Here is a 19,839-nt window from a genome sequence, read left to right on the forward strand (position 1 = left end):
CCTCTCTTCTGAGGATGTACTATAGAGATATAGAGAAGCAGGATCCTCTCTTCTGAGGGTGTACTATAGAGATATAGAAGAGCAGGATCCTCTCTTCTGAGGGTGTGCTATAGAGATATAGAGGAGAAGGATCCTCTCTTCTGAGGGTGTGCTATAGAGATATAGAGGAGCAGGATCCTCTTTTCTGAGGGTGTACTATAGAGATATAGGGGAGCAGGATCATCTCTTCTGAGGGTGTAATATAGAGATATAGGGGAGCAGGATCCTCTCTTCTGAGGGTGTACTATAGAGATATAGGGGAGCAGGATCCTCTCCTCTGAGGGTGTACTATAGAGATATAGAGGAGCAGTATCATCTCTTCTGAGGGTGTACTATATAGATATAGAGGAGCAGGATCCTCTCTTCTGAGGGTGTACTATAGAGATATAGGGGAGCAGGATCCTCTCTTCTGAGGGTGTACTATAGAGATATAGAGGAGCAGGATCCTCTCTTCTTAGGGTGTACTATAGAGATATAGGGGAGCAGGATCCTCTCTTCTGAGGGTGTACTATAGAGATATAGAGGAGCAGGATCCTCTCTTCTGAGGTTGTACTGTAGAGATATAGAGGAGCAGGATCCTCTATTCTGAGGGTGTACTATAGAGATATAGAAGAGCAGGATCCTCTCTTCTGAGGGTATACTATAGAGATATAGAGGAGCAGGATCCTCTCTTCTGAGGGTGTGCTATAGAGATATAGAGGAGCAGGATCCTCTTTTCTGAGGATGTACTATAGAGATATAGGGGAGCAGGATCATCTCTTCTGAGGGTGTAATATAGAGATATAGGGGAGCAGGATCCTCTCTTCTGAGGGTGTACTATAGAGATATAGGGGAGCAGGATCCTCTCTTCTGAGGGTATACTATAGAGATATAGAGGAGCAGATCCTCTCTTCTGAGGGTGTACTATAGAGATATAGAGGAGCAGGATCCTCTCTTCTGAGGGTATACTATAGAGATATAGAGGAGCAGGATCCTCTCTTCTGAGGGTGTACTATAGATATATAGAGGAGCAGGATCCTCTCTTCTGAGGGTATATACTATAGAGATATAGAGGAGCAGGATCCTCTCTTCTGAGGATGTACTATAGATATATAGAAGAGCAGGATCCTCTCTTCTGAGGGTATACTATAGAGATATAGGGGAGCAGGATGCCCTCTTCTGAGGGTGTACTATAGAGATATAGGGGAGCAGGATCCTCTCTTCTGAGGGTGTACTATAGAGATATAGGGGAGCAGGATCCTGTCTTCTGAGGGTGTACTATAGAGATATAGGGGAGCAGGATCCTCTCTTCTGAGGGTGTACTATAGAGATATAGAGAAGCAGGATCCTCTCTTCTGAGGGTGTACTATAGAGATATAGGGAGCAGGATCCTCTCTTCTTAGGGTGTACTATAGAGATATAGAGAAGCAGTATCATCTCTTCTGAGGGTGTACTATATAGATATAGAGGAGCAGGATCATCTCTTCTGAGGGTGTACTATAGAGATATAGAGGAGCAGATCATCTCTTCTGAGGGTGTACTATAGAGATATAGAGAAGCAGGATCCTCTCTTCTGAGGGTGTACTATAGAGATATAGGGGAGCAGGATCCTCTCCTCTGAGGGTGTACTATAGAGATATAGAGGAGCAGTATCATCTCTTCTGAGGGTGTACTATATAGATATAGAGGAGCAGGATCCTCTCTTCTGAGGGTGTACTATAGAGATATAGAGGAGCAGGATCCTCTCTTCTGAGGGTGTACTATAGAGATATAGAGGAGCAGGATCCTCTCTTCTGAGGGTGTACTATAGAGATATAGGGGAGCAGGATCCTCTCTTCTGAGGGTATACTATAGAGATATAGAGGAGCAGGATCCTCTCTTCTGAGGGTGTACTATAGAGATATAGAGGAGCAGGATCCTCTCTTCTGAGGGTGTACTATAGAGATATAGAGGAGCAGGATCCTCTCTTCTGAGAGTGTACTATAGAGATATAGGGGAGCAGGATCCTCTCTTCTGAGGGTGTACTATAGATATATAGAGGAGCAGGATCCTTTCTTCTGAGGGTGTACTATAGAGATAAAGGGGAACAGGATCCTCTCTTCTGAGGGTGTACTATAGAGATATAGGGGAGCAGGATCCTCTCTTCTGAGGGTGTACTATAGAGATATAGAGGAGCAGGATCCTCTCTTCTGAGGGTGTACTATAGAGATATAGAGGAGCAGGATCCTCTCTTCTGAGGGTGTACTATAGAGATATAGAGAAGCAGGATCCTCTCTTCTGAGGGTGTACTATAGAGATATAGGGGAGCAGGATCCTCTCTTCTGAGGACGTACTATAGAGATATAGGAGAGCAGGATCCTCTCTTCTGAGGGTGTACTATAGACATATAGAGGAGCAGGATCCTCTCTTCTGAGGGTGTACTATAGAGATATATAGGGGAGCAGGATCCTCTCTTCTGAGGGTGTACTATAGAGATATAGAGGAGCAGATCATCTCTTCTGAGGGTGTACTATAGAGATATAGACGAGCAGGATCCTCTCTTCTTAGGGTGTACTATAGAGATATAGGGGAGCAGGATCCTCTCTTCTGAGGGTGTACTATAGAGATATAGGGGAGCAGGATCCTCTCTTCTGAGGGTGTACTATAGAGATATAGAGGAGCAGGATCCTCTCTTCTGAGGGTGTACTATAGACATATAGAGGAGCAGGATCCTCTCTTCTGAGGGTGTACTATAGAGATATAGAGGAGCAGGATCCTCACTTCTGAGGATGTACTATAGAGATATAGAGGAGCAGGATCCTCTCTTCTGAGGGTGTACTATAGAGAAATAGGATCAGGATCCTCTCTTCTGAGGGTGTACTATAGAGATATAGAGGAGCAGGATCCTCTCTTCTGAGGGTGTACTATAGAGATATAGAGGAGCAGGATCCTCTCCTCTGAGGGTGTACTATAGAGATATAGGGGAGCAGGATCTTCTCTTCTGAGGGTGTACTATAGAGATATAGAGGAGCAGGATCCTCTCTTCTGAGGGTGTACTATAGAGATATAGGGGAGCAGGATCCTCTCTTCTGAGAGTGTACTATAGAGATATAGAGGAGCAGGATCCTCTCTTCTGAGGGTGTACTATAGAGATATAGAGGAGCAGGATCCTCTCTTCTGAGGGTGTACTATAGAGATATAGAGGAGCAGGATCCTCTCTTCTGAGGGTGTACTATAGAGATATAGAGGAGCAGGATCCACTCCTCTGAGGGTGTACTATAGAGATATAGAGGAGCAGGATCCTCTCTTCTGAGGGTGTACTATAGAGATATAGAGGGGCAGGATCCTCTCTTCTGAGGGTGTACTATGGAGATATAGGGGAGCAGGATCCTCTCTTCTGAGGGTGTACTATAGAGATATAGAAGAACAGGATCCTCTCTTCTGAGGGTGTGCTATAGAGATATAGAGGAGCAGGATCCTCTTTTCTGAGGGTGTGCTATAGAGATATAGAGAAGCAGGATCCTCTTTTCTGAGGGTGTACTATAGAGATATAGGGGAGCAGGATCATCTCTTCTGAGGGTGTAATATAGAGATATAGGGGAGCAGGATCCTCTCTTCTGAGGGTGTACTATAGAGATATAGGGGAGCAGGATCCTCTCTTCTGAGGGTATACTATAGAGATATAGGGGAGCAGGATCCTCTCTTCTGAGGGTGTACTATAGAGATATAGAGGAGCAGGATCCTCTCTTCTGAGGATGTACTATAGAGATATAGAGAAGCAGGATCCTCTCTTCTGAGGGTGTACTATAGAGATATAGAGGAGCAGGATCCTCTCTTCTGAGGGTGTACTATAGAGATATAGAGGAGCAGGATCCTCTCTTCTGAGGGTGTACTATAGAGATATAGAGGAGCAGGATCCTCTCTTCTGAGGGTGTACTATAGAGATATAGAGGAGCAGGATCCTCTCTTCTGAGGGTGTACTATAGAGATATAGAGGAGCAGGATCATCTCTTCTGAGGGTGTACTATAGAGATATAGGGGAGCAGGATCCTCTCTTCTGAGGGTGTACTATAGAGATATAGGGGAGCAGGATCCTCTCTTCTGAGGGTGTACTATAGAGATATAGAGAAGCAGGATCCTCTCTTCCGAGGGTGTACTATAGAGATATAGAGGAGCAGGATCCTCTCTTCTGAGGGTGTACTATAGAGATATAGAGGAGCAGGATCCTCTCTTCTGAGGGTGTACTATAGAGATATAGAGGAGCAGGATCCTCTCTTCTGAGGGTGTACTATAGAGATATAGAGGAGCAGGATCCTCTCTTCTGAGGGTGTACTATAGAGATATAGAGGAGCAGGATCCTCTCTTCTGAGGGTGTACTATAGAGATATAGAGGAGCGGGATCCTCTCTTCTGAGGGTGTACTATAGAGATATAGAGGAGCGGGATCCTCTCTTCTGAGGGTGTACTATAAAGATATAGAGTAGCAGGATCCTCTCTTCTGAGGGTATACTATAGAGATATAGAGGAGCAGATCCTCTCTTCTGAGGGTGTACTATAGAGATATAGAGGAGCAGGATCCTCTCTTCTGAGGGTGTACTATAGATATACAGAGGAGCAGGATCCTCTCTTCTGAGGGTGTACTATAGATATATAGAGGAGCAGGATCCTCTCTTCTGAGGGTGTACTATAGAGATATAGAGGAGCAGGATCCTCTCTTCTGAGGGTGTACTATAGAGATATAGAGGAGCAGGATCCTCTCTTCTGAGGGTGTACTATAGAGATATAGAGGAGCAGGATCCTCTCTTCTGAGGGTGTACTATAGAGATATAGAGGAGCAGATCCTCTCTTCTGAGGGTGTACTATAGAGATATAGAGGAGCAGGATCCTCTCTTCTGAGGGTGTACTATAGATATATAGAGGAGCAGGATCCTCTCTTCTGAGGGTGTACTATAGAGATATACGGGAGCAGGATCCTCTCTTCTGAGGGTGTACTATAGAGATATAGAGGAGCAGGATCCTCTCTTCTGAGGGTGTACTATAGAGATATAGAGGAGCAGGATCCTCTCTTCTGAGGGTGTACTATAGAGATATAGAGGAGCAGGATCCTCTCTTCTGAGGGTGTACTATAGAGATATAGAGGAGCAGTATCATCTCTTCTGAGGGTGTACTATATAGATATAGAGGAGCAGGATCCTCTCTTCTGAGGGTGTACTATAGAGATATAGGGGAGCAGGATCCTCTCTTCTGTGGGTGTACTATGGAGATATAGAGCAGCAGGATCCTCTCTTCTGAGGGTGTACTATAGAGATATAGGGGAGCAGGATCCTCTCTTCTGAGGGTGTACTATAGAGATATAGAGGAGCAGGATCCTCTCTTCTGAGGGTGTACTATAGAGATATAGGGGAGCAGGATCCTCTCTTCTGAGGGTGTACTATAGAGATATAGAGGAGCAGGATCCTCTCTTCTGAGGTTGTACTGTAGAGATATAGAGGAGCAGGATCCTCTCTTCTGAGGGTGTACTATAGAGATATAGAAGAGCAGGATCCTCTCTTCTGAGGGTGTACTATAGAGATATAGAGGGGCAGGATCCTCTCTTCTGAGGGTGTGCTATAGAGATATAGAGGAGCAGGATCCTCTCTTCTGAGGGTGTGCTATAGAGATATAGAGGAGCAGGATCCTCTTTTCTGAGGGTGTACTATAGAGATATAGGGGAGCAGGATCATCTCTTCTGAGGGTGTAATATAGAGATATAGGGGAGCAGGATCCTCTCTTCTGAGGGTGTACTATAGAGATATAGGGGAGCAGGATCCTCTCTTCTGAGGGTGTACTATAGAGATATAGGGGAGCAGGATCCTCTCTTCTGAGGGTATACTATAGAGATATAGGGGAGCAGGATCCTCTCTTCTGAGGGTGTAATATAGAGATATAGGGGAGCAGGATCCTCTCTTCTGAGGGTGTACTATAGAGATATAGAGAAGCAGGATCCTCTCTTCTGAGGGTGTACTATAGAGATATAGAGGAGCAGGATCCTCTCTTCTGAGGGTGTACTATAGAGATATAGAGGAGCAGGATCCTCTCTTCTGAGGGTGTACTATAGAGATATAGAGGAGCAGGATCCTCTCTTCTGAGGGTGTACTATAGAGATATAGAGGAGCAGGATACTCTCTTCTGAGGGTGTACTATAGAGATATAGAGGAGCAGGATCCTCTCTTCTGAGGGTGTACTATAGAGATATAGAGGAGCAGGATCCTCTCTTCTGAAGGTGTACTATAGAGATATAGAGGAGCAGGATCCTCTCTTCTGAGGGTGTACTAAAGAGATATAGAGGAGCAGTATCATCTCTTCTGAGAGTGTACTATAGAGATATAGAGGAGCAGGATCCTCTCTTCTGAGGGTGTACTATAGAGATATAGGGGAGCAGGATCCTCTCTTCTGAGGGTGTACTATAGAGATATAGAGGAGCAGGATCCTCTCTTCTGAGGGTGTACTATAGAGATATAGGGGAGCAGGATCCTCTCTTCTGAGGGTGTACTATAGAGATATAGAGGAGCAGGATCCTCTCTTCTGAGGTTGTACTGTAGAGATATAGAGGAGCAGGATCCTCTCTTCTGAGGGTGTACTATAGAGATATAGAAGAGCAGGATCCTCTCTTCTGAGGGTGTGCTATAGAGATATAGAGGAGCAGGATCCTCTCTTCTGAGGGTGTGCTATAGAGATATAGAGGAGCAGGATCCTCTTTTCTGAGGGTGTACTATAGAGATATAGGGGAGCAGGATCATCTCTTCTGAGGGTGTAATATTGAGATATAGGGGAGCAGGATCCTCTCTTCTGAGGGTGTACTATAGAGATATAGGGGAGCAGGATCCTCTCTTCTGAGGGTGTACTATAGAGATATAGGGGAGCAGGATCCTCTCTTCTGAGGGTATACTATAGAGATATAGGGGAGCAGGATCCTCTCTTCTGAGGGTGTAATATAGAGATATAGGGGAGCAGGATCCTCTCTTCTGAGGGTGTACTATAGAGATATAGAGAAGCAGGATCCTCTCTTCTGAGGGTGTACTATAGAGATATAGAGGAGCAGGATCCTCTCTTCTGAGGGTGTACTATAGAGATATAGAGGAGCAGGATCCTCTCTTCTGAGGGTGTACTATAGAGATATAGAGGAGCAGGATCCTCTCTTCTGAGGGTGTACTATAGAGATATAGAGGAGCAGGATCCTCTCTTCTGAGGGTGTACTATAGAGATATAGAGGAGCAGGATCCTCTCTTCTGAGGGTGTACTATAGAGATATAGGGGAGCAGGATCCTCTCTTCTGAGGGTGTACTATAGATATATAGAGGAGCAGGATCCTCTCTTCTGAGGGTGTACTATAGAGATATAGAGGAGCAGGATCCTCTCTTCTGAGGGTGTACTATAGAGATATAGAGGAGCAGGATCCTCTCTTCTGAGGGTGTACTATAGAGATATAGAGGAGCAGGATCCTCTCTTCTGAGGGTGTACTATAGAGATATAGAGGAGCAGGATCCTCTCTTCTGAGGGTGTACTATAGAGATATAGAGGAGCAGGATCCTCTCTTCTGAGGGTGTACTATAGAGATATAGAGGAGCAGGATCATCTCTTCTGAGGGTGTACTATAGAGATATAGAGGAGCAGGATCATCTCTTCTGAGGGTGTACTATAGAGATATAGAGGAGCAGGATCCTCTCTTCTGAGGGTGTACTATAGAGATATAGAGGAGCAGGATCCTCTCTTCTGAGGGTGTACTATAGAGATATAGAGGAGCAGGATACTCTCTTCTGAGGGTGTACTATAGAGATATAGAGGAGCAGGATCCTCTCTTCTGAGGGTGTACTATAGAGATATAGGGGAGCAGGATCCTCTCTTCTGAGGGTGTACTATAGAGATATAGGGGAGCAGGATCCTCTCTTCTGAGGGTGTACTATAGATATATAGAGGAGCAGGATCCTCTCTTCTGAGGGTGTACAATAGAGATATAGAGGAGCAGGATCCTCTCTTCTGAGGGTGTACTATAGAGATATAGAGGAGCAGGATCCTCTCTTCTGAGGGTGTACTATAGAGATATAGAGGAGCAGGATCCTCTCTTCTGAGGGTGTACTATAGAGATATAGAGGAGCAGGATCCTCTCTTCTGAGGGTGTACTATAGAGATATAGAGGAGCAGGATCCTCTCTTCTGAGGGTGTACTATAGAGATATAGAGGAGCAGGATCCTCTCTTCTGAGGGTGTACTATAGAGATATAGAGGAGCAGGATCATCTCTTCTGAGGGTGTACTATAGAGATATAGAGGAGCAGTATCATCTCTTCTGAGAGTGTACTATAGAGATATAGGGGAGCAGGATCCTTTCTTCTGAGGGTGTACTATAGAGATATAGAGGAGCAGGATCCTCTCTTCTGAGGGTGTACTATAGAGATATAGAGGAGCAGGATCCTCTCTTCTGGGGGTGTACTATAGAGATATAGGGGAGCAGGATCCTCTCTTCTGAGGGTGTACTATAGAGATATAGAGGAGCAGGATCCTCTCTTCTGAGGGTGTACTATAGAGATATAGAGGAGCAGGATCCTCTCTTCTGAGGGTGTACTATAGAGATATAGGGGAGCAGGATCCTCTCTTCTGAGGGTGTACTATAGAGATATAGAGGAGCAGGATCCTCTCTTCTGAGGGTGTACTATAGAGATATAAGGGAGCAGGATCCTCTCTTCTGAGGGTGTACTATAGAGATATAGAGGAGCAGGATCCTCTCTTCTGAGGTTGTACTGTAGAGATATAGAGGAGCAGGATCCTCTCTTCTGAGGGTGTACTATAGAGATATAGAAGAGCAGGATCCTCTCTTCTGAGGGTGTGCTATAGAGATATAGAGGAGCAGGATCCTCTCTTCTGAGGGTGTGCTATAGAGATATAGAGGAGCAGGATCCTCTTTTCTGAGGGTGTACTATAGAGATATAGGGGAGCAGGATCATCTCTTCTGAGGGTGTAATATAGAGATATAGGGGAGCAGGATCCTCTCTTCTGAGGGTGTACTATAGAGATATAGGGGAGCAGGATCCTCTCTTCTGAGGGTATACTATAGAGATATAGGGGAGCAGGATCCTCTCTTCTGAGGGTGTAATATAGAGATATAGGGGAGCAGGATCCTCTCTTCTGAGGGTGTACTATAGAGATATAGAGAAGCAGGATCCTCTCTTCTGAGGGTGTACTATAGAGATATAGAGGAGCAGGATCCTCTCTTCTGAGGGTGTACTATAGAGATATAGAGGAGCAGGATCCTCTCTTCTGAGGGTGTACTATAGAGATATAGAGGAGCAGGATCCTCTCTTCTGAGGGTGTACTATAGAGATATAGAGGAGCAGGATACTCTCTTCTGAGGGTGTACTATAGAGATATAGAGGAGCAGGATCCTCTCTTCTGAGGGTGTACTATAGAGATATAGGGGAGCAGGATCCTCTCTTCTGAGGGTGTACTATAGATATATAGAGGAGCAGGATCCTCTCTTCTGAGGGTGTACTATAGAGATATAGAGGAGCAGGATCCTCTCTTCTGAGGGTGTACTATAGAGATATAGAGGAGCAGGATCCTCTCTTCTGAGGGTGTACTATAGAGATATCGAGGAGCAGGATCCTCTCTTCTGAGGGTGTACTATAGAGATATAGAGGAGCAGGATCCTCTCTTCTGAGGGTGTACTATAGAGATATAGAGGAGCAGGATCCTCTCTTCTGAGGGTGTACTATAGAGATATAGAGGAGCAGGATCATCTCTTCTGAGGGTGTACTATAGAGATATAGAGGAGCAGTATCATCTCTTCTGAGAGTGTACTATAGAGATATAGAGGAGCAGGATCCTCTCTTCTGAGGGTGTACTATAGAGATATAGAGGGGCAGGATCCTCTCTTCTGAGGGTGTACTATAGAGATATAGAGGAGCAGGATCCTCTCTTCTGAGGGTGTACTATAGAGATATAGAGGAGCAGGATCATCTCTTCTGAGGGTGTACTATAGAGATATAGAGGAGCAGGATCCTCTCTTCTGAGGGTGTACTATAGAGATATAGGGGAGCAGGATTCTCTCTTCTGAGGGTGTACTATAGAGATATAGAGGAGCAGGATCCTCTCTTCTGAGGGTGTACTATAGAGATATAGAGGAGCGGGATCCTCTCTTCTGAGGGTGTACTATAGAGATATAGGGGAGCAGGATCCTCTCTTCTGAGGGTGTACTATAGAGATATAGAGGAGCAGGATCCTCTCTTCTGAGGGTGTACTATAGAGATATAGAGGAGCAGGATCCTCTCTTCTGAGGGTGTACTATAGGGATATAGGGGAGCAGGATCCTCTCTTCTGAGGGTGTACTATAGAGATATAGATGAGCAGGATCCTCTCTTCTTAGGGTGTACTATAGAGATATAGAGGAGCAGGATCCTCTCTTCTGAGGGTGTACTATAGAGATATAGGGGAGCAGGATCCTCTCTTCTGACAGTGTACTATAGAGATATAGAGGAGCAGGATCCTCTCTTCTGAGGGTGTACTATAGAGATATAGAGGAGAAGGATCCTCTCTTCTGAGGGTGTACTATAGAGATATAGAGGAGCAGGATCCTCTCTTCTGAGGGTGTACTATAGAGATATAGAGGAGCAGGATCCTCTCTTCTGAGGGTGTACTATAGAGATATAGGGGGGCAGGATCCTCTCTTCTGAGGATGTACTATAGAGATATAGAGGAGCAGGATCCTCTCTTCTGAGGGTGTACTATAGAGATATAGAGGAGCAGGATCCTCTCTTCTGAGAGTGTACTATAGAGATATAGGGGAGCAGGATCCTCTCTTCTGAGGGTGTACTATAGAGATATAGGGGAGCAGGATCCTCTCTTCTGAGGGTGTACTATAGAGTTATAGGGGAGCAGGGTCCTCTCTTCTGAGGGTGTACTATAGAGATATAGAGGGGCAGGATCCTCTCTTCTGAGGGTGTACTATAGAGATATAGAGGAGAAGGATCCTCTCTTCTGAGGGTGTACTATAGAGATATAGAGGAGCAGGATCCTCTCTTCTGAGGGTGTACTATAGAGATATAGAGGAGCAGGATCCTCTCTTCTGAGGGTGTACTATAGAGATATAGGGGGGCAGGATCCTCTCTTCTGAGGATGTACTATAGAGATATAGAGGAGCAGGATCCTCTCTTCTGAGGGTGTACTATAGAGATATAGAGGAGCAGGATCCTCTCTTCTGAGAGTGTACTATAGAGATATAGGGGAGCAGGATCCTCTCTTCTGAGGGTGTACTATAGAGATATAGGGGAGCAGGATCCTCTCTTCTGAGGGTGTACTATAGAGTTATAGGGGAGCAGGGTCCTCTCTTCTGAGGGTGTACTATAGAGATATAGAGGGGCAGGATCCTCTCTTCTGAGGGTGTACTATAGAGATATAGAGGAGCAGGATCCTCTCTTCTGAGGGTGTACTATAGAGATAGAGAGGAGCAGGATCCTCTCTTCTGAGTGTCTACTATAGAGATATAGAGGAGCAGGATCCTCTCTTCTGAGGGTGTACTATAGAGATATAGAGGAGCAGGATCCTTTCTTCTGAGGGTGTACTATAGAGATATAGAGGAGCAGGATCCTCTCTTTTGAGGGTATACTATAGAGATATAGAGGAGCAGGATCCTCTCTTCTGAGGGTGTACTATAGAGATATAGAGGAGCAAGATCATCTCTTCTGAGGGTGTACTATAGAGATATAGAGGAGCAGGATCCTCTCTTCTGAGGGTGTACTATAGAGATATAGAGGAGCAGGATCCTCTCTTCTGAGGGTGTACTATAGAGATATAGAGGAGCAGGATCATCTCTTCTGAGGGTGTACTATAGAGATATAGAGGAGCAGGATCCTCTCTTCTGAGGGTATACTATAGAGATATAGGGGAGCAGGATCCTCTTTTCTGAGGATGTACTATAGAGATATAGAAGAGCAGGATCCTCTCTTCTGAGGGTGTGCTATAGAGATATAGAGGAGCAGGATCCTCTCTTCTGAGGGTGTACTATAGAGATATAGGGGAGCGGGATCCTCTCTTCTTAGGGTGTACTATAGAGATATAGGGGAGCGGGATCCTCTCTTCTGAGGGTGTACTATAGAGATATAGAGGAGCAGGATCATCTCTTCTGAGGGTGTACTATAGAGATATAGAGGAGCAGGATCCTCTCTTCTTAGGGTGTACTATAGAGATATAGGGGAGCGGGATCCTCTCTTCTGAGGGTGTACTATAGAGATATAGAGGAGCAGGATCATCTCTTCTGAGGGTGTACTATAGAGATATAGAGGAGCAGGATCCTCTCTTCTGAGGGTGTACTATAGAGATATAGAGGAGCAGGATCCTCTCTTCTGAGGATGTACTAAAGAGATATAGAGGAGCAGGATCCTCTCTTCTGAGGGTGTGCTATAGATATATAGGGGAGCAGGATCCTCTCTTCTGAGGGTGTGCTATAGATATATAGGGGATGCATGGACCAGTTCTGCAGTTGAGCCCGGTGTATTCTTGAACTGATCCATATTATTTCACCTACTAATATTAAACAAACAAAGGTTACTTGGTTACCTATCTGTCCCTGATGTGTCTGCTTCAGTAATGGAAACAAGACTGTGTGCGCCATCGGGGACAAGTGACTGATGTAAATGGGGACCTCTCTGACGTTGCTGCGGAATACGATATACAGTGGGGGAAAAAGTATTTAGTCAGCCACCAATTGTGCAGGTTCTCCCCCTTATAAAGAGGAGAGAGGCCTGTCATTTTTTTTTTATCATAGGTTGAACCTCAACTATAAGAGACAAAATGGTGGTAAAGTATACAGGAAATCACATTGTAGGATTTCTAATGAATTAATTGGTAAATTCCTCGGTAAAATTAGTATTTGGTCACCTACAAACAAGCAAGATTTCTGCCTCTCACAGACCTGTAACTTCTTCTATAAGAGTCTCCTCTGTCCTCCACTCGTTACCTGTATTAATGGCTCCTGTTTGAACTTGTTATCAGTATAAAAGACACCTGTCCACAACCTCAGTCACACTCCAAACTCCACTATGGCCAAGACCAAAGAGCTCAAGTGCTCCCACATTTGATTTCTTCACAACAAGCCGCTTGCAATAGGCGTGTGGGAGCAATTATTGGAAAATGCAAGACATATAAGATTACTGATAATCTCCCTCGATCTGGGGCTCCACGCAAGATCTCACCCTGTAGTGTCAAAATGATCACAAGAACAGTGAGCAAAAATCCCAGAACCACACGGGGGGGGGGGGGGGGGGGGTTGACCTGCAGAGAGCTGGGACCAAAGTAACAAAGGTTACCATCAGTAACACACTATGCTGCAAGGGACTCAAATCATGTAGTGCCAGACGTGTCCCTCTGCTTAGGCCAGTACATGTCCGGGCCCGTCTGAAGTTTGCTGGAGGGCATTTGGATGATCCAGAAGATGACTAGGAGAATGTCATATGGTCAGGTGAAACCAAAGTAGAACTTTTTGGTTGAAATTCAACTCGTGTTTGGAGGAGAAAGAATGCTGAGTTGCATCCAAAGAACACCATACCTACTGTGAAGCATGGGGGTGGAGACATCATGCTTTGGGGCTGTTTTTCAGTAAAGGGACCAGGATGACTGATCTGTATAAAGGAAAGAATGAATGGGGCCATGTATCGTGAGATTTTGAGTGAAAACCTCCTTCCCTCAGCAAGGGCATTGAAGATGAAACGTGGCTGGGTCTTTCAGCATGACAATGATCCCAAACACACCACCCGGGCAACGAAGGAGTGACTTCGTAAGAAGCATTTCAAGGTCCTGGAGTGACCTAGCCAGTCTCCAGGTCTCAACCCCATAGAAAACCTTTGGAGAGAGTTGAAAGTCTGTGTTGCCCGGCGACAGCCCCAAAACATCACTGCTCTAGAGGAGATCTACATGGAGGAATGAGCCAAAATGCCAGCAACAGTGTGTGAAAACCTTGTGAAGACAGAAAACATGTGACCTCTGTCATTACCAACAAAGGGGATATAACAAAGTATTGAGAAGAACTTTTGTTATTGACCAAATACTTATTTTCCACCATAATTTGCTAATAAAATCTTTAAAAATCAGACAATGGGATTTTATGGATTTTTTTTTCTCATTCTGTCTCTCATAGTTGAGGTTACAACCTATGATGATAATTACAGCTTCATCTTTATAAGGGGGAGAACTTGCACAATTGGTGGCTGACTAAATACTTTTCCCCCCACTGTATGTTAACATTGTTTGATTCAAACTTTTATGAGGGAATTGGCTTTTTTACATATATTAACTTTTTTTAAACTAATTTTAATTCCTTAGTCCCTATAGGGGACTATTACATGTAATCTTTTGATTGCATACACTGTTTAATGCTATGCTATAGCACAGCATTGATCAGTGTTATCGTTGCTCCACTACTGCAGGCTGCCATGGCTCCTTACACTAAAAGAGCGCGGGACTGGCAGTGTGGAGTGAGGTAAGGGACCTCCCACTGTCCTCTCAGCTGATTGGGACACTATTAGTTGGCTGGCAACTAAATTTCCTGCATTCTGACGCCACAATCAACTTTGATTGTGGGGTCTAAAGGGTTAATGCCGGACATTTACCCAATTGGCAATGTCCGATATTAGCCCTAGGTGCTGACAATAGCCGGGATCTACCTGGTATGAAGCTCTGGATCTTGGTTCAATCTTCAGGGCATACATTTACACCTCGCTTCCTCTAAGGGTTAAATCACCCCCCTTTTTCCATATTCCAAAAACATTAAAGGGGTACTCCGGGGGAAAACTTTTTTTTTTAAATGAACTGGTGCCACAAAGTGAAACAGATTGGTAAATTACTTCCATTAAAAAATCTTAATCCTTTTAGTACTTTTTAGCAGCTGTATACTACAGAGGAAATTCTTTACTTTTTGAATTTCTTTTTTTGTCTTGTCCACAGTGCTCTCTGCTGACACCTCTGTCCGTGTCAGGAACTGTCCAGAACAGCATAGGTTTGCTATGGGGATTTTCTCCTGCTCTGGACAGTTCCTGATACGGACAGAGGTGTCAGCAGAGAGCACTGTGGACAAGATAAAAATGAAATTAAAAAAAATAAAGATTTTCCTCTGTAGCAAACAGCTGCTAAAAAGTACTGGAAGGATTAAGATTTTTTTATAGAAGTAATTTACAAATCTGTTTAACTTTCTGGAACCAGTTAATTAAAAAAATTTTTTTATTAAAAAAGTGAGCAAAAAGTCCATTGAAAACAAAATTGGTATCATTAAAGGGGTTATCCAGGAAAAAAACTTTTTTTATATATCAACTGGCTCCAGAAAGTTAAACAGATTTGTAAATTACTTCTATTAAAAAGATCTTAATCATTTCAGTACTTATGAGCTTCTGAAGTTGAGTTGTTGTTTTCTGTCTAAGTGCTTTCTGATGACACGTGTCTCAGGAACCGCCCAGTTTAGAAGCAAATTCCCATAGAAAACCTCTTCTAAACTGGGCGGTTCCCGAGACAGGTGTAATCAGAGAGCACTTAGACAGAAAAGAACAACTCAACTTCAGAAGCTCATAAGTACTGAAAGGATTAAGATTTTTTAATAGAAGTAATTTACAAATCTGTTTAACTTTCTGGAGCCAGTTCATATATATATATATATATATATATATATATATATATATATAAAAATGTTTTTTCCTGGAATACCCCGTTAATTACTACAGATCACAGCGCAAAAAATGAGCCCCATACATCCCATTGTTATAGGGGTCAGAAGAGGACAATTTATACATATAAAAAGTAGTAAAATGAATAAAACCTAAATAAACTGGGTATTGTTGTAATGCACCTACAGTATAAAGATTTGTTATTTTAACTGTAAAGTGCACTGCATAGAAACAAAGCCCCTAAAAGATGCAAAATAGCTGTTTTTTGTTTTTTCATTTTCCCCACAAATAATTTTTGCTTTTATGATAAAATCAGTGATGTAATTACAAGTACAATTAGTGGTGCAAAAAAGAAGCCTCATATGGATCTGTAGGTAGAAGATTGAAAGAGTTATAGCTATTTAAAGGGATACTCCTGCATTAATTGCCCAGGGGCCCAATGAGTTGTCAGTCCACCCCTGCTGGGAACATATCTTAAAGGGGTACTCCACTGGAAACATTTTTTTTTTTAAATCAATAGTGCCACAAAGATTAAACAGATTTGTAAATTACTTCTATTTAAAAATCTTAATCCTTCCAGTACTTATCCGCTGCTGTATGCTCCACATGAAGTTCTTTTCTTTTTTAATTTCTTTCCAGTCTGACCACAGTGCTCTCTGCTGACACCTCTGTCCATGTCAGGAACTGTCTAGAGCAGGAGATGTTTGCTATGGGGATTTGTTCCTATACTGGACAGTTCCTGACATGGACAGAGGTGTCAGCAGAGAGCACTGTGGTCAGACTGGAAAGATATTAAAAAAGATAAGAACTTTCTGTGGAGCATATAGCAGCTGATAATTACTGGAAGGATTATGATTTTTTTTAATAGAAGTAATTTACAAATCTGTATAACTTTCTGGCACCAGTTGATTTAACCAAAAAACTTTTCCAGTGGAGTACCCCTTTAATTATAACTGTTAGTGAGGGCCTCAGGTTCGTCTTTCGCCTAAAGCTTCACAAAGTCTACAGCCTCCTCTGCTGTCACACAACATTAAAGGAGTTATCCAGGAAAAAAACTTTTTTTTATACATCAACTGGTGGCAGAAAGTTAAACAGATTTGTAAATTACTTCTATTAAAAAATCTTAATCCTTTCAGTACTTATGAGCTGCTGAAGTTAAGTTGTTCTTTACTGTCTAAGTGCTCTCTGATGACACCTGTCTTGGGAACTGTCCAGAGTAGAAGCAAATCCCCATAGAAAACCTCTCCTACTCTGTGCAGTTACCGAGACAAGCAGAGATGTCAGCAGAGAGCACTGTTGTCAGACAGATCAGAACAACTCAACTTCAGCAGCTGATAATTATTGGAAGGATTAAGATTTTTTAATATAAGTCATTTACAAATATGTTTAACTTTCTGGAGCCAGTTGATCTAGAAAAAAAACAAAAAAAAAAAAAACGTTTTTCCCTGGAATACCCCTTTAACCCCTTCCTGCTACAGGACATATGCATACGTTATGAGCGGGCTAGAGCGGGATAGAACGCATCGGTCTTGGCGGCCATCAATGGCCGGGACCCACGGCTAATACCGGAAATCACTGATCACGGTGATGCCCGGTATTAACCCTTCAGATGCGGCCATCAAAGTTGATCGCCGCATCTAAAGTGGAAGTAAACTTTGCCGGTTAACTCAGTGGAGCTGTTCGGAACCGACGCAATGAAATCGCGGAGTCCCGAACAGCTTGCAGGACAGCTGGAGGGTCCCTACCTGCCTCCTCGCTGTCCGATCGCCAAATGACTGCTCCCTGGCTGAGATCCAGGCAGGAGCAGTCGAGCGGCGATAACACTGATCAATGCCTGGCTATTGCCTGTCAGTGATTAGTGTAGAAGATCAGTGTGTGCAGTGTTATGCCCCTAGAGGGAGCTATAACATTGCAAAAACACTGAAAATAAAGTGTTAATAAAGATCATTTAACCCCTTCCATAATAAAAGTCAGAATCACCCCCCTTTTCCCCAATAAAAAAAAAAAAACTGTGTAAATAAAAATAAACATATGTGGCATCGCCGCGTGCGTAAATGTCCGAACTATAAAAATATATTGTTAATTAAACCGCACGGACTATGGCTTCCAAAATAGCGTATTTTTAGTCACTTTTTATACCATAAAAAAGTCAATAAAAAACAATCAAAAAGTCCAATCAAAACAAAAATAATACAGATAAAAAGATCACGACGCAAAAAATGAGCCCGCATACCGCCCTATATGCGGAAAAATAAAAAAGTTATAGGGGTCAGAAGATGATATTTTTAAACGTATACAATTTCCTGCATGTAGTTATGATTTTTTCCAGAAGTACGAAAATATCCAACCTATATAAGTAGGGGATCATTTTAACTGTATGGACCTACAGAATAAAGATAAGGTGTCATTTTTACCGGGAAATGCACTGCGTAGAAACGGAAGACCCCAAAATTTACAAAATGGCGTTTTTTTCTTCAATTTTGTTGCACAATGATTTTTTTTCTGTTTTGCTGTGGATTTTTGAGTAAAATGAATAATGTCACTGCAAAGTAGAATTGGTGGCGCAAAAAATAAGCAATAATATGAATTTTAGGTGGAAAATTGAAAGGGTTATGATTTTTAGAAGGTGATGAGGAAAAAATGAAAATGAAAAAACAGAAAATACCCTGCGTCATTAAGGGGTAATTGTTGTCAGTAAGTATCGGTCCTCACCCTCTACGGTATTGGAGAACAGGAAAAAACTGCGGTGGCGCTCCCAAAGAAGTAACCCGAAGTCGTGGGTATATGGTATAAAGTGAACAATTTATTTTTACAGCATAAAGAAATAAAAAAAATAATAAAATAAAAAACTTAATGCAAGACGCGTTTCGGAAGTCACAGCTCCCTTTCTCAACCTGTAATTGAGAAAGGGAGCTGTGACTCCCGAAACGCGTCTTGCATTAAGCTTTTTGTTTTATTATTTTTTTTGATTTTTTTGATTTCTTTATGCTGTAAAAATAAATTATTCACTTTATACCATATACCCACGACTTCGGGTTACTTCCTTGGGAGCGCCACCGCAGTTTTTTCCTGTTCTACATCCTCCATACGGACTTACAGGCCTGCATACCAAGCTACCATCACCAGCAAGGGATACGCTACCCCCCACCCGGGTAACCTCCCTATACCGGCTAAAAGACCTACACCGCACCCGGCGCCACCTCCGCTTTTTTCCACTGTATACTGTTCTACGGTATTGGGACATCCCTAAAGTAAAATACGGTGGGCATATAATGTGCTGACAGGTTCCCTTTAATAATAGAAAACATTTGCTGCCCACTGAGCATTACATCATATGTTATGGGCATCAATCTGTCCGACCGCTGGTGAAACTGCTGAAATGACGGGTTTATCTGCTTAATTCTGCTGAATCTCCTGGAGTGAACAGAAGACCATATGGCATCAGGAGACGGATGGCGTCCGAGGAGGGATCACTCACTACACCATATATCTATCTATCTATCCATCTATATATATATATATATATATATATATATATATATATATATAATACAGACAAAGAATATCACCGTATATCTATCTATATATATACACACCAAAATAGAAATGCTGCGGCACTCCAAAAGGTACAGTGAAAAAAGAATTTATTGACCTGACATCAGAAGCGACGTTTCAGCTGCCCGATTGCAGCCTTTCTCAAGCTCAGCTTGAGAAAGGCTGCAATCGGGCAGCTGAAACGTCGCTTCTGATGTCAGGTCAATAAATTATTTTTTCACTGTACCTTTTGGAGTGCCGCAGCATTTCTATTTTGGTGTGGATTTTTGTACATCCCTTCACCTGGGGTGTTTTTTCTGCTGGCACCCACTGCTTTGCATAATCTGGTTGAACTGCTCCACTGTTTCTATTTGTTATCTATCTATCTATATATATATATATATATATATATATATATATATATATATATATATTTATAAACACAGTATATATACATCTATCTATCTATCTATCTATCTATATATATATGGCTTCAGGAGAAGGATGGCGGCTGAGGAGGGATCACTCACTACACCGTATATCTATCTATCCATCTATATATATATATATATATATATATATATATATATGAACTGTACAATTTCATGTATATAAAAATATTTAATATGTC

At 42.9% G+C, this 19,839-nt stretch overlaps 1 protein-coding gene across 1 annotated transcript in view; it reads right to left on the reverse strand.

The window, feature by feature from the left end:
* EPHX4 (epoxide hydrolase 4) overlaps positions 1-19,839 on the reverse strand; it is a 125,637-nt gene that overhangs the window by 74,892 nt on the left and 30,906 nt on the right. The gene's annotated exons all lie outside the window — the stretch shown is intronic.

The sequence above is a fragment of the Hyla sarda genome, chromosome 6 (assembly GCF_029499605.1).
Source record: "Hyla sarda isolate aHylSar1 chromosome 6, aHylSar1.hap1, whole genome shotgun sequence".
Taxonomy (NCBI): Eukaryota; Metazoa; Chordata; class Amphibia; order Anura; family Hylidae; genus Hyla; species Hyla sarda.